The sequence below is a fragment of the Limulus polyphemus genome, unplaced genomic scaffold (assembly GCF_000517525.1).
Source record: "Limulus polyphemus unplaced genomic scaffold, Limulus_polyphemus-2.1.2 Scaffold7674, whole genome shotgun sequence".
Classification (NCBI taxonomy): domain Eukaryota; kingdom Metazoa; phylum Arthropoda; class Merostomata; order Xiphosura; family Limulidae; genus Limulus; species Limulus polyphemus.
This window is the reverse complement of record NW_013673284.1, coordinates 12,596-29,272: the sequence shown is the minus strand read 5'-3', so window position 1 is coordinate 29,272 and position 16,677 is coordinate 12,596. Positions and strand designations below refer to the sequence as shown.

The following is a 16,677-nucleotide window of genomic DNA, read 5'->3' as shown; positions in this document are numbered from 1 at the left end:
ACTAACATGCTGGTACTCCTTGCTTCAATAAGGATATAGGGACAACTAACATGCTGGTACTACTTGCTTCAATAAGGATATAGGGACAACTAACATGCTGGTACTCCTTGCTTCAATAAGGATATAGGGATAACTAACATGCTGGTACTCCTTGCTCAATAAGGATATAGGGACAACTAACATGCTGGTACTACTTGCTTCAATAAGGATATAGGGACAACTAACATGCTGGTATTACTTGCTTCAATAAGGATATAGGAATAACTAATATGCTGGTATTACTTGCTTCAATAAGGATATAGGGACAACTAACATGCTGGTACTACTTGCTTCAATAAGGATATAGGGATAACTAACATGCTGGTATTACTTGCTTCAATAAGGGATATAGGGACAACTAATATGCTGGTATTACTTTGTTCAATAAGGATATAGGGACAACTAACATGCTGGTATTACTTGCTTCAATAAGGATATAGGGACAACTAACATGCTGGTATTGCTTTGTTCGGTACAGCTGTCTATTTACTAAAAACTATTACTGTAGATATCAGCATGGTTTCATTGTAAAACATTTATTTTACAACTTAAGTGAAGTTATATTCACTTGACTTATAAATATTGTTTAGAAATGATATCATTCTTAAACTGTTATGTTTGACAGATACATTTTACTGATTTACGACCATATTCCAGTCTGTGTTTTTTTCTATTTCTTGCGTTATATTCTTATTATAACATAAGTTTTTATTAAGAAACTTACATTTGACAATGCCATCTGCTTTGTCATTTGTTGTACCACCTTTTCTGTTGGATTCAGTTTCAACACAATCGCAGTACTCAGGTAATACATCAATTTTCGGGGCTATGTTGCTTTCTTTCATCTTTATATTGGGAAAGGGCCGGTCACTCTATTCAATGATTACATTAAGAAAATACATTAAGTTCTCTCTCTCTCCTCTCACATACTATTATAAAAGATAATTTAAATGATTGATTATGAACTGTTATTTTGATACAAGTTCGAATAATAATCTATTTTAAAAGTTTGTAGACGGCTTGACAGGGTAATGACGAAAACTTTATTACAACTGTAGGACATTTCGACAAGATTATGTGATTCAAAAATAGACTACTTTATTTATTTCACTTTTCATAGTTCTTATCGTGCATTAATAATTTACCAGCATGTTTAATTATATACTTAATCTACTATCAAATGTTCTGTCCTGTCACTGGGGTAGTCCTTTCTGGGTAGAAGATCAAGTGAATTCACTGTTGGCTCTATCCTTAGTGATCCTCTGGAAGTGGTCTCGACAGGACCCAGGTTAAATTTCTTCTCTAGAATTACTTAGCTCGTCACTCTCTCACGCGGGACATCTGAGAATGGTTGTGGTTTACAACCCATGGTTTGTACCTCGTGTCCTTCTGGATTCTGTAAACCTCATCTTGAATATTTTTAGTAAAACCAACACCTACTTAACTTTGGAGTTTGTTCTTTCTCGTGGCGGGAAATCTATAGCTCTACCGTAAACACCTGGATGAAATCTAGTCTTATCAGCATTAACATTTGTTGATTATTTTGTACTTCTTCAATCTTGCTGATGTAATCCCCTTGTATATCTACAATAGCGTCTTCAATAAGATCTTTCTTAATTTTTATTTAAATACTATCTTTTTCTTTTAACTTTTTCTTAAAATGTTTTTGTCTCCTTCTGTCATGTTCTTCTAATTTTCTCGTTTCTTTCTTCTTCGTTTAATTTTCTATCACATTATTTTAATTTTCTCTCTTTCTTCTTGTTCTTTTTTTCTAAATTTTCTACCTCTTTCTTCTTGATCTTCTGTTAATTGTTTCATCATCTCTAGTAAAGCTTTAATCTTACTTCATAATCAGGTCTTCATCTTGAGATTTAGTCAAAGTTTTATTTTATATTCACCAAAATAATACCACTTACGAAGTGCTGTAACGTATTCAGTCGTTAGGTGGGACTTTTTTGGATTAGTTGAAAAAATTAATGCCAAATTCAGTCGAAATAGTGATAACGAGTTAATTTATTTCTTCAGTAACCTTTGTTATAGGTATGTTTACTTGTAGTCCTAATCTCCATATTCCGTTTAGTAGGTTTGAAATTCATTCATGTCTAACTATAGAATACAACAGCGGCATTATTTAAAAATTCATCTATTTAAAACATATACCCTTCTTATTCGATGACGAGGAACCCACTTTGAGACTAATAATGGCCGGAGACAAATGACAAATGATGACAAAACCTTGTCGAAACGTTGTACATTTGCTGTTATGTTAAACTTATATTAAAGTTTTTCTTCATTACCCATTCAAGCTGTCTCCAGCCATTATTATTCTCTCTCTCATAAGTCACTTAATCACAAAAATATTTCACAATGAAGTATTTTTTCCATAATCACCCTTATTCTTAACAACAGTTTTCAAAAACCCCTGTTTTGTTTTTATAAACCTTATTGAATGGTAGTCTCCACCTTACCAGCAAGTTTCATATTCTGATGTTTGAAAGGACATAAAAAAGAACTTGGCCTAAGTTTGATATGAGAACCATTCAAGGAAGAAATCTTAATAATTCCCTTATTCTGAACAGCACTTTCCAACAACTTCTGTTTCAGTCTTAACAAACCTTAGTGTTCTCCACCTTATCAGCAAGCTTCATATTCTAGTGTTTGACAAAACATAAGGGACTTGGTGGAGGGTGAGATCCAGCATAAAATGAAGAGATTTCCTTACTCCCTCTTAGTCTTAGCACCTGGTTTTGTAACCTTAAAACAAAGACAGGGTCTCAGGAAATATAGACAATCCCAATGCTGGTAATAAACACACTAAAGAAAAATGTTATACCCCTTCATCACCATGGGAAATGGTAAAGCTTCCTGAAATGTCTGCTTTATGGATATTTAAAGAATAATAATAGGTAATAACTGTAAAAACTTTTCAAAGGACTTTAATATTTAACAAAGGCAAAATGGGGCAGTTTTGTACAGTTGTAATGCAAATATTCATTGATTAAGGTTTAAATTATTTGTTTAATGCAATTTATATTGATACAAAAAATACATCAGATTAGCCTTGCAAGTTATGAATGTGAAGATCAAACAAGAAAGCAATTCTGTCAGTTTTAGAATGAAACTTCTAAGGAAATTAACTCTTCAGCAGTATATAGTAGGTAACCATGTTAATAATATGACTGGTTACGTCAGGAAGTAAATAAAAAAAATATTACTTTTTGGAGTGACAGAGAACATATAATTTCAAGTTTGTATCACTACTGAGTTCAGAAGGTTTTGTGTTCTAATAGTTATTATTGAGATGTGAAATACAAGTTTGGCTACAACTGTTTTGATACTCTGCAGTTTAAGTTACACATACAGTTACATGTGGTTTCAAGTTGTGATTATTCTGGCTGTATTAGATTTCTTCTCTTAAACCCCAAAAGAAGAAGAAGATATATCAAATTCAGCTACAAAACTAGTTTCAAGCCGCACTGTTACACCTAACCCTCGATTTCGTTTAATTAACAAAATATTTTCTATATTATTGGTGGAAAGATAGGCCTAAGCTAGAATAACTTATAAATCAGTTTAGTGCATTGAGATTTGAATGAAAGGTATCATATGATACGGTGATGAAATGCGTGTAACACTCGGGTCGAAATAAAAAGGTAAAAAGCTAGGATTGCATCACTTTTCTGTCCTTAAAAGGCCTAACATAGCTATAACAGATAGAATAAAATTATAACGTTAAACATATATACATGTACATACACTCCCAAAATTTTATAAATCCAACTCACTTAAAGTTAAATTAAAACACGCATCACAAACGTAAAATCGAACAGCGCGCTATACAAGGCCACGTGCATAAATATATTATGACGTAATACGAAAAAAACAAACGTCATGAGCTGACAAAAAACACTCAAAGCAGTTCCACCTTCAAGAGTTATAATACAAAAGAAATAAATATTTTACTTATGGGGTTTTAAGTCCATTTTACTTCACCATAAGGTAAGCCAAATTAATTTAGGTATGTGAACAATGTTATGACATTTCGTTGAATTCATTTTTCGATAATATACAGCGGACCAACTGTTTAATGGCTATATCAAGAAACACGGTAGTGTATCGTGCGGCCACGACAACTTGCAGGACACACCTTTCTATATGGGTCACAGGTGAAAGGCCATGTCATCTCGTTTGTTTACTCACGTTCAAAATTTTATTGAACTACTATTTCATGAATTTATGTTAATAATTTTGGTATCAAACTGTTGATTATAATTCAAATTTTAGAATTATACATTACTCAATTTGTTAATTTAAAAGTAAATATTAAAAAAACACAGATAAGTATCGATTTTTGTGTGTTAAGTGGTATGTTTAATGCAGCACTGGTTCAAATTAGATGTTTGTGAAGTCAAAATACTAAGTCTATAGTTTCATACGAATTACAAACTCAAATTACAGATATTGACAAGCTAGAATATAAAATAAAAAGGTTGTATCTTTTCTATTTGCTAATATAATGCTTACGTAATAAATAAAACATAGCGGCACCCCGCTCACCACCTTCCATTTTTGGAAACGCTCCCTTATAAACAATTACTTCTATATATGACGTGAATAACTAATCGGAAGCTCAAATGTCCCTCTAGTGGTTTTCTCAGCCTTTCTAATGTACCTAGTCATTTTTTTCTTTGAAATTTCAAAGAAGTAAGGTTGTGTTTAGAGTGCTCGAAATTTCATACTTTGTAGACCCAAATACAGCTTAGTTACTATGTTTGACAAATTATAGTAGAATTCTACGGTATTAATTTATAATTTTTAGTTATTCAAAAGTATATATATATAAAACCTAAAAAAATATTTTGTTTCATGTCCTCCACGTGCAAAACTTTTAAAGGCTTAGCAATCGAGTACAAAGGTCGTAACCAGAAAATATAATTGTTTGCTTTACTTCTTTATTTACTGTTCTGTGTTTTAGAAAATAACTTTAAGTACTTATTTCAAAATAGCAATAATCTATATAGATATATAACGTACAATAATTGAAATGTGACCAGTCCACTAAAACACAGCCAAAGACAGGTCACTTTGTAAAGACTAAAGGTCAGTTTTATTTTATTGAATACAGTAACATTAGTGCAAGTGAGCCGCGTCTTTGTAACTTCTGTATTGTTAGCCATGAACGAGTGAAAGGTCAGTATAGTAAGTATATCTATAAATGTATAATGTTATGAGATTTAAGCTATTTAGTCCAAACATTAATTAATTGGGACTTCTCATAGATATTATTCGCTGGGTTTCTAACTTCCTGGAAGATAGGAGCATCAGAGTAAATGTTGAGAGTACCTACTCCGAGTGAAGCACTCCGGAGGCGGGTGTCCCTCAAGGAGGAGCACTTAGCCCTACCTTGTTTATCATGTATGTCAGCAACATGCCTCTCAAAGACTCAAACCACACTTTTTGCTCACAGTTCGCATATGATGTTGTAATCTGGAAAAGTGCCTCACACCCAGCAACATACAATATACAACCACTACTGAACGAAATAAAATTGTACTACAATAAGTGGAGAATTAAAATAAATGCGCACAAAAAACAAGTATTATTTTCAAAACAATCAAAATAATGCAGCTGTATATAGATGGGACTCTTTACAGGTAGCAACATCAGTTAAATTTTTAGGGATTACAAGTGACTCAAAATTAAATTGGATACCACACATTAATAGTATAAAAAACAGAATTTGGAAAAAAAGCAAGTTACCTTAGGAGTATGACTGGCAATAAACAAGGAGCTTCACCAGAAAATATATTAAAAAGTTTCAGAAAGATGTAAGACCAGTCGTAGAATATGCCTGTATAACATGGATAAATGTATTTAAAACACACAGCAACAAACTACAACAAATACAAAACTATATTTTAACGAAAGCATGTAGAGTCCCACGGTCAACAAACTCAGTATTTTTATACAACAGTTTAGACATGCTAACACTATCAGGCGGACTCCTGGATGACTAGCTTCAAAATTATAAGAAAAATATTAATAAAAATGAACTGATGAGCAAACTAGAGAGTTACATAACATGTGATGAACCAAGCCCTTAGTACCTCTCCCCTCTAAGCATCACAAATAAGAACCTTACAGACCAAACAGTGCTAGGCTAACTGAATCCTAGACACAAACATAGCTCTATTTTAAAAGGGTTTTGTATGTAAAAATAGGATTGTGTGTGTGTATGACTGCTAAGCGGAACTGTATTGTGAACACTGACTAATAGGTGCGATCATACATAAGTGAAGCTAGTGAAAAATATACAAGTTAATATTACCCCATGAATTGAACATGGCACAAAAAGGATATGTTAATTAAAACTGCTGACAATGGACAAAATTTAACATAGTGTGAGTAATGCAACAACGTAACAAGGATTATTATCTAGGATTCAGAAAGAGCACAAACAAAATAACAATTCCTGAGAGGGAGGAAGAGGTCAACGCTGAACCTGACCCTCCCTGGTCAAAAACATGGACCGAATCCGATGAAGAAAAGAAAGAAAAACACTAAATGACTTTGAAGCATATTTGGATATTAATGTACAGGTGGTTCACATAAAATAAAGTTAACCACATCAAGAAGCATTTGATGTATTGGAACTCTATAAATTTGATATTTTCAGAAATGTTTTGTCTTTATGTGAGGATTTGATATCAGATTTCCCACACCTTGTCTCAAAGGTGGCTGTTTGTGATATTCTTTGATGAGAAAGTACTACAACAGCCTCAAATCTTGCAATGTTCCATGATAAAGTATTACAACAACCTCAAATCTTGCAATTTTCCATGAAAAAGTACTACAACAGCCTCAAATCTTGCAATGTTCCATGAGAAAGTATTACAATAGCCTCAAATCTTGCAATGTTCCATGAGAAAGTACTACAATAGCCTCAAATCTTGCAATGTTCCATAAAAAAGTACTACAACAGCCTCAAATCTTGCAATGTTTCATGAGAAAGTACTACAATAGCCTCAAATCTTGCAATGTTCCATGAAAAAGTACTATAATAACCTCAAATCTTGCAATGTTCCATGAGAAAGTACTACAATAGCCTCAAATCTTGCAATGTTCCATCCAGTCAGATTTTATGGTTTGTTGTATTCATGGCCCAAATTATGGTATCTTTATTCTTCAGAGCTACAAGAGTTCTTCCAACCATTAATCCATCAAGTGCTCAAGGGAGGATGTGTTGTTCTGCTGTTGGTGGAGAGTTAGTCTAATATTGATTTCATCATACACTAGACAGTTCACATTATTATATGTAGGGTTGAAAGCTGAAAAAATTAAGAGCTTAGTTTACATCAAGTGCTCAAGGGAGGATGTGTTGTTTTGTTGATGGAGAGTTATAGTCTAATATTGATTTTATCATACACTAGACAGTTCACATTATTATATGCAGGGTTTAAAGCTCGTACAGTGACTTTTAAAAAATACTTCTTGGCAGCAGTAGTGCCCAGGAATTAGCTACTGTTCTGTTTTCATACCATAAAGATGATTCCTTGCTTTTTTGTTTTGTTTATAAAACTTAATAACATAAGTGATTTACAAGAATTAATTTTTCATATGCAAACATAATAAAAATAAGCTATTTCCTAAGTTTACTTACTCCAAAATAAGTGTTTTGATAAGTGTCATATCTTGAGAACATTAAACACAAAATTTTCAATAATGACTTTAAGAAATCAGTCAGTCAACTTTGTTGTTTATTATATGTTTCCAAATGTGAAAGAACAATTAAGTAAATGTATATAGCCTTTCTTGAGTTTTATTATTTCCATGAAGTGAATATATAAGTCAGCTTTCAATGATAAATACTTACACAGCAGAGATAAGTTTTAAACTCATTTTATTTTTGCTTTACAATATCTACTTTTGTACATGTAATCTTGTGTAACAATTCACCTAGAAGGCTTCTCACAGTTTACGATGATGACATCTGAAGATGATATTAGTAGCAGTGCTGAAGTCTACTTTAACTGCAACATATTCTACAGGATATATTAATAATCAATCTAAATCTTATAACTCCACCTTTGTGTACTTCAAATTATGGACTCTGGGGTCATCAGGTCTATAAACTGTAAAAAAAAAAGTATTTTTTAGAAAGAATAAATGTGTACTATTAACAAAAAAAACTATCTTTATTAAGTATTAAGAAAATTTCTTGTGTATGGGTTAAACCAGATTTTTCAGAACACATGGTAGTCTAAAATAACACAAACTTGCAGGGGCATGGTATTTAACTTACATCTCTAACATTGTCATAAGTTATTGAGTGCTTCTTCAAGGTAATCATGGACTAAAGACCCCATTGCTAAAAGTGTATCTAATAGTCATGAATTAATGACCCAACACTGAGAGTAACAATATAAGTAATCATTGACTAGAGGCCCCAACACTGAGAGTAAACATACAGGTAATCATGGACTAGAGGAAGTACTGCTGAAAGTGTATCTAATAGTCATGAATTAATGACCCAACACTGAGAGTAACAATATAAGTAATCATTGACTAGAGGCCCCAACACTGAGAGTAAACATACAGGTAATCATGGACTAGAGGCCCAACTGATGAACATGTATCTAACAGTCATGAATTAATGACCCAACACTGAAAGTAACAATACATGTAATCATTGACTAGAGGCCCCACTGCTGAAAGTGTATCTAATAGTCATGAATTAAGGACCCAATACTGAGAGTAAGTATATAGGTATTCATGGACTAGAGGCCCCACTGCTGAAAGTGTATCTAACAGTCATGAATTAAGGACCCAGCACTGAGAGTAAGCATACAAGTAATTTATTCACGTTGATGAAGTCTTGTTTTAGTTGAATGACTTCAATGTTAAGGTTATCAGGTGAGCAAAGTTTTGTGGCTGTGTTTATTAGGTTCTTTAATGTGTTAAGTTTTTGTTTTGTCTCATGTGCTGTATCCTAGGGAATGTACAGTCCAGTACAAGTTATTTTTTATGAATTTTTGTTTTAAACTGTGTATCTGTCCTTGTAGTATTGAGGTTCAGAAATGTTAGTTATCTTTTTTGTATTCAATGGTGAACTTAATATTTGGCCATATGGAGTTAATGTAGTTGAAAAAGCCATGTGCGTGTTCTGTAGACATAAATCCGGCAAATGTATCATCTATGTATCTCTACCAGTATACTGGTGGGTGTAAAGTTGAACTGATGTCATAAAAATATTGGACTGGATTGGTGATTCAGGACTGTCTATGCTTAAGCCATTTATTCATATTTAGTTTTGGGGCTAGCTATTTTCAGTGCTGAGCTTCATTAAGTGTTAAGATTACATGCTGTGAAATCATCTGTTGGAAAAATACTATGTACACTTTTCAAGACAATTCTCTACTGTTTTAAGGGACATGTAACCAAGAACTATGTATACAGGCTCAGTCATTTGGGCAAGTGTAATGCTGTATATTTCTATGTATGAGCTTGTGTGTGTGTTAACATGCTTCCCCACAATACTAAAAGTCAAATTCAAATTCCTGCTCATGGGCCTGTTTGTTTTTCACATTTATAAGCATGTTTAGAACAATGTATAAGCATGTTCACAACAATGTTGGGGTCTTAAGTGTTGTATCTATAACTATGCAGTTACTCAAACATTTCGTAACCAACCAAGGGAAATGAATAATCATAACTCATTTTTATTTATTAGACAAGAGAGTACTTAGTCACAATAGTAATACAGCAAGTACTTGTTGATATTCTTCAAGTAGCCTAAATTTAAAGTCAAACAAATTAGAATAACATCATTTTATTTTGTAAATAAATCTTTTGGTAGTTATAACTTTATCCTACAAAGTTTTAAAACTATTAAGGAATGAATAATAATACAACTAGAAAGTCTAGCCATATAATATATTAATATTATTTTAATAACTAACATCAATGTTTAATTTCTCTACACTCCTTTCACAATGATATGATACAATTTAACTTTTTAAAAGTTTATTGTATTACATGGTAATCAAATGCTCAGTATTTTTTACATGAAAGAAGAGACTTTCACAATAGTAATATAGTATTTTAGATTAATCAACATTGACCACGTAGCCCTAAAATAACGTAAAGAAGTCAATGTTAAAATAATGTTAATATATTCATGATGTCAGAAAAACCCATAGGTTGAAGACGTTTTGCCCCTAAAGAAAAAAAAAAGGTCCACCTTCCCAAACCACTCAGGTTATAGGGTTATCATCATTTTATAAATTTAATGTATTCTGTAAATGATTAGCTCAGACAGGTTATAATCCAGCAATTTCAAAGCTTATATCTTTATTTCTAGTAACATAATTAATATGAAAATAAAAACAAACATTTAAAATTAAAACTAGATATAATTACTTATAACCCTATAAGACAATTTCAGAATTGATAAGCAGGAAGTTTGTTAAGCACAAAGCTACACGGTAGGGTATTTGTGCTGTGCCCACAACAGGTATCAAAATCCAATTTTATAATGTTATAAGCCACTGGGAGACATAAACAGGATGATTATTGTTCTTTTTAAAGTTGGTTATATTTTCATTTATTTTTAGAGATCAACATATAAAAAACTTCTTTTTGTGCAATCTTTAACGTTTGAAGAATGAAAAATTAATTCTGTAACAAAGCTATATTATAAGAGCTGCAGGTGTCTTAAACAATAATAGCTTTGAAAAAAAACACTTCTAAAGTCTTAACATGTTGTTATAGTGTATGGAAAAAGCCAAATCATGAAAATTTAGCATGGCAATACTTAATTGATGTTCATATTATTGTATTAGCTTGGATCCATGCCTGCTTATAAAGCATTAACTAATACAATATTTAATTTCTGAAAAAAAACTGATGGAGGTCCAAACTCCTGGACCCTGTTCTTAAACTGTACCTGCTTATACAACATAAAATAATACAGTTAATCAATTATAATTTTAAAACAATGTAAAAAAAAGTATATTTTCACTTTATTCAACACTTAATTAATGACAGAGTTGGCAGCAGGTGCTGCCAGCAAGTTTTCTTCCCTCTAATTAGCAGTTCAATATTAATGACAGTAGCAGATAGCCATAGTAGCTTTGCAATAAGAAAAAAAGGGTAAAGAAGTTTGGTGGCAATGGGAATCAAACCCAAGACCCTCAAATCATGAGGCACCTCCCCCACCCACCATTCGATGTAAATGCTGTTCCTAGGTAATTGGTTATATAGATTAATCAATTAAACTGCCCAGCTCTACAAATAACAATGAACATGAAAAGCTGGATGATAGACAACTGCTGAGTGTACTTTAAGATACACAAGTAGGCCTTAAAGTATTGGTTTCTTCAACTAAAAGTAACGAACCTGAAATACCAAATAACAGGGTAGAGCCATGAGCCATTTGCAATGAAATTAAGAAGTGTATCAAAAGAAGTTAGAGAGCTGGTCTCTAATCATTGCAAACATTTTATATTCCATTAGAAGCTGTTCTTCATATAATAAATGTTGTACACATGAAAAGTTCAGGGATAACTAAAATATGTGAGGAGAGAAGTTCCGTGTCATTTTTAATGCCATGCTTTCGTAGAAAAACTTGACAGCAAATGACTTATTAAAAACATACATTAAAGTACTATACAATAACTTCCTATTTCCATCCTTTTCTTATTTCTCATTACTCGTCCCTCAATACTGGATATATTTAAAAATTATGTAACATTTCAAAAAGTTACTAATATGGAAACTTGCACATTATCTCTTCTAGTTCCCTCTTAGCAATAAAAATTTTAAATATCGTACTTACCAACATATTCTTTCTTAAACTCCTTGTTTGCATAACTAGGATCCCTTTGTTTAGCGAAACCATAAAAACCAAGTCCAAGTCCTAAGGAATAAAAGAAAATGAACAAACTAACAGAGTTACAACAGAAAAAACAGCAAACTAAATACCACAACTACACTACAGAGTAGAACCTAGCAAACTAACCATTGCAACTACACTATAAAGTTGAACAGAGCAAACTAAACACCATAACTATACTACAGGGTAGAACAGAGCAAATTAAACACCATAACTACACTACAGAGTAGAACAGAGCAAATTAAACACCAAAACTACACTACAGAAAGAATAAAACACAGCACACTAACTAATGTAGCATAACATATGGACAACAAGAGACAACTGGATCCTTCGAGGCTGTTCCCTCACATTCACAACAAAAAAAATAAACAATTAAAACCATTCTGTATTTGTCAGGAATCATTGATTACACCCTTAAAATCTTTGAAAGATGCTTGCAGCAACTCCTTCACACAAATAAAAAAAAACTGTCTTCAATGGAGCATATCCTGTCTTTTCTACATCTTCTGTTTTCTCATCTTTCATATTCAGAACGAGATGCCTTTATCCTATCAATTCCTTAGATAAGTAGTTGATATACAATTTGCATCAATAAAAGTATTAATTAAGCACCTTACCTATTAAAGCCATTACAGATGATCCAACAACTTCAGGGATTTCATTCCATGCTCTTCTTAGTAGTCCCACAGCTTTGTGCATACAAATCAAAAATTATTTAGGGAATACAAGATACCTAAAGATAGTTTATAGTACACTAATAAAAAAACATATAAACTTCACCATAATGTATAGCAAAATAAACTAAAATAAAAAAAAACATGAAATATTCTATTAGTTAACTTAGTAGAAAATTTTTCTGCAATACTGTGATTTTATGCAGCTCACAAGTAGATGATGTGGTTTTCCTGTAGAAATAATACTGCCATTAGACTAAAGATAAGCCAAAGAATGCTGAGGAGAAAAACAATGTTAGATATTTACAATTTCATTTTTTACAATAAACATTAATAAAAACATTTAAAAACTGAATTCGTAAATTGAATATACAATTAAACATGTTTACAACTTACATTTACAAGTAGGTTTTGCCTTATATTTCATTGCTTGAAAACATTATTTTTTTTAATTTTCCCACGAACACACGTGTGAAATATTAGTTTTAATCTCACAGTCACAGTTTTTATGCTTCACTTGTTACGACCATTATCATCGTAGATTATCTATATTAGACATATTTTAGTTATTAAGATTAATGGAACTTATAAAAAATACTGGGCATAAATATTGGTTAGTTATAACATTAAGTTACATAAACGACACTATGTGTAAGTTACATCTGAATAATTCTCATATTTCAAGACCAACAAATAATTCACACAACTATCTCCACTTCACATAAATACCAATATTTCATAAATAAGATGAAAATATAAAATTCCTTTGTAAATTGTATTTATCGAATATTACCTTTTATACCTTCTTTTGCAGTAGCCATTTCTACAACATGCGCTGATCCTGACATCTACTTTCTCGCATTTAACTTAAAACAGATTAATTAAATTTAGTGATTTTTTTATTATTCCTTATATTTTGTTGATTAGACATACCTTCTATGATCTATAAATTGTATTAGATGATCATATTTTTAAAATTGTTATGTAACTATTATTTTTAAATGTTTACAATTGTAAAGGGAATTGATAGTGTTGATGCATCATTTTTTTCATACTCAGAGTCGAGAATAGCAGGACTAGGGGACACAAATATAAATTTGGGCAAAGTAGGAGTCATCTTCAACTAAGACAGTTTCATTTTTCTAACAGGGTGGTTGGCGTTTAGAATGGGTTGCCTTTAGATGTTGTGGAGGCAGTAATTCAACTTAAGTGAATTTAAGAGAAAGCTTTATAACTATATCAGTGACAAGGGTTAGCTTTAAGATTTTTTTAAAATCAGTAATAGTTTAGCTTATAGGATGTGACAGCGAGATAGACCAATAGGTCCCTTGTTGTCCCTAAACATTATGTTATGTTAAATTTCTAATGATTTTAGTTTTATGACCTATTTCAACAATGCAAAAAGTCACGGCAACACTGAATGAGGAAACAGCTACCTGAACCAAGCCATAATTTCTACATATAATAATTTAAGTCTACGAACTTACAACACTCAAATCCGAGCTTCGATTCCCTGCAGTAGACACAACAGATAGCCAAATATGGCTTTGCTTTAAAACAAGGAAAGATCTTCCGCAAATCACAGCCTGGTATGACCTGATGGTTTGGGAACTCGAATAGTAATTTGAGTGTTGCGAGTACGAATCCTGTCATAGAACATACTCCCCAGATAGCAATCACGCGTTGGCCCACAATAGGTAGTTAGGTTGGCCCAACGTCAGGTGCGAACGTTGAACCAAGATCATTTTGCTCATTGTCCCAGCTGTAGCCCACTTTGGTTACCCAATGATTGCAGATAGGTTGGCACAACATTGGACCGTCATTGACAACAGACCTTGGGCCAACGTTGGTACCAGCCTGCAAGATAATAATAGTAAAAGAACATAATATCGTGTGTAGTAATTAGTGAAAAACCACAATAAACGGAACCAACTGTCAGAAGTATGATTATAAAATATTAATGTAATATGATAGACCTTTCAGCCAAGAGGGCGTTATAATATAAAAGCTAATCGAAATATTTGCTGATAAAGAGTAGCCCAACAGTGAGAGTGGGTGGTCTTGGCAAACTGCCTTCCCTCTAATCTATTACTTCAAAATTAGGGACAGTTACTGCAGATAGTCCTCGAGTAGTCTTGCGCGAAACTCCACAAACAAACATAAAAACCAGACAAATAAACGTAATCAAATATGGACTACAATGGGAAGGTACCATGGGGATCATACCAGGCAAAGTTCGAAATAATTTCCAGAGTGAACACGTAGAATAGTGAACAACAAGCCATCTATTTTGGTGCCTATCTCGAAAGGCCTGCTTTGATAACATTAATTCCATCTGAGATCCATAACAGCTATCAAACCTAATCAAACAGGATCGGAATGTTATTCCTGAAAGACATATCAAGAGAAAAGATTCAGAACACGGTATGAATGAAAGAAGAGACCTTAGCCAAACTTGTGGAAGTTTTGAAAAGACTTGTCCAATTGTATTACCCAGAAGCCTCTCTTGAAATTGTTGATTCATTGACTCGTGACCTTGTTATAGACGCCACAACAGACGAAGATATGAGAATTAGACTGATGCAAAATAGATGTATATATCCTTAACCCTTTCACCGCGGATAGTGATTATACTCGACGGAAGATTAATTGTCGTTGACAGCGGAGATCGACTTTTCTTCAAGGCCGCCAAAACATTTTCCAATCTATAGTGGAATTGTCTGTCTGGGTATGTATTTGCCTTGTGCGCGATGTGGGAGGATCAGGCACTATCCAGACCTCTTCCTCTCTCCTTTACTAGTGTATATTTAACTGTCAAGTGCTATAAAATATTCAGGAAATCAGGGCTTCGATACTCCATAAAGACATTGATTCTACTTCTCTCTTCAGGGCTATTTCCATGAATAGAATGCATATGGGATTTGGTGTTATTTCACTACTTCTCTTCATTTTGTCATTTACACTCACAAACAGTCTCTTAGTAAAATGTCACTTTTCACTTGAAGTAGTTACCACATGTACATTTCACATATAATACCCATTTTAAATACACATGTGATACCTAATTTTAAGCGGTGTATTGTGGTGGACTTTTTCTCATAATAAAAATTGAGTGGAGAGAGATACTTCGGACTATCCTCATCATGTATGACATAACGACCTATTGCGGTTAGCGAGTCGTTTTTATATAAAATTGTGTAAAATATTTGAATAAACAATCTTTGAGTCTGTCGTTGATTGATTTTATATTTGAGTATTTATGCATGAATTTTATGTTTGTTATTCTGTGTACTCTGTAAACTGTGGTGATTACTGCATTTTGTATATTCTGTAATATGTATTGGTGCTACATTAGTCCAAGCAAGACAAGCGTATTCTACTACTGGTCGTATGTATTGTTTATTAATTTGAATGATATTTTATGGTGTAGTTTTCATCAGTCAATCTCTTGATATAGTTTGCTAATTGCCATATTTTGTTTCTGATACAATTCTTCCAAGTTCCAAGATGTGACGACATGTAAAAGATTTTCGTGTAAGTATATTTCGGGAGAGTTTCTAATCGTTTTTGTTGAGTTGGAATATAGAACTAAGTTAGTTTTTGGAAAATCTATTTTTGTTCTGTGTTTTTGACAATACTCGACTGTTTGATTTAGAACTGGCAGTAAGTTTGTAGCTGCAACCGAAGGGGTCGTGGATTTCTTCCACATTTCACATCGTCTGCGAATTGCGAGTTTAGGCTAAAATGTAGATCTTCTAATGGCATATTACTTACATACATGATGAAAAGAATAGGGCTAATTATCTATCCCTGGGAAACATCCGCCTCGAGAGTAAAATACTCGGAGTAGGTGCCCTTCACAATTACTCGACATTTTCTATTATCTAAAACGTTAGACAACCAACGAATAACACATGTCGGTAAATCTACTTGTTTCATTTTATATCTTAAGCCATTATGCTATACAGTGTCAATGCTTTCTTTATATCGAGAAAGCAGGCGATAGCACATTTTGAGTTAAAACTATTGTTGCGTCAGCGAGGTCACATGACTAGTGTCACGCCACTT

At 32.7% G+C, this 16,677-nt stretch overlaps 1 protein-coding gene across 1 annotated transcript in view; it reads right to left on the bottom strand.

The window, feature by feature from the left end:
- LOC111089865 overlaps positions 1 to 3,897 on the bottom strand; it is a 9,282-nt gene extending 5,385 nt beyond the window's left edge. The window contains exon 1 of the mRNA XM_022403075.1: positions 3,856 to 3,897. The gene's annotated coding sequence lies outside the window, so the exon portion shown is untranslated. The remainder of the gene's footprint in view (positions 1 to 3,855) is intronic.
- Positions 3,898 to 16,677: the final 12,780 nt, after the last annotated feature.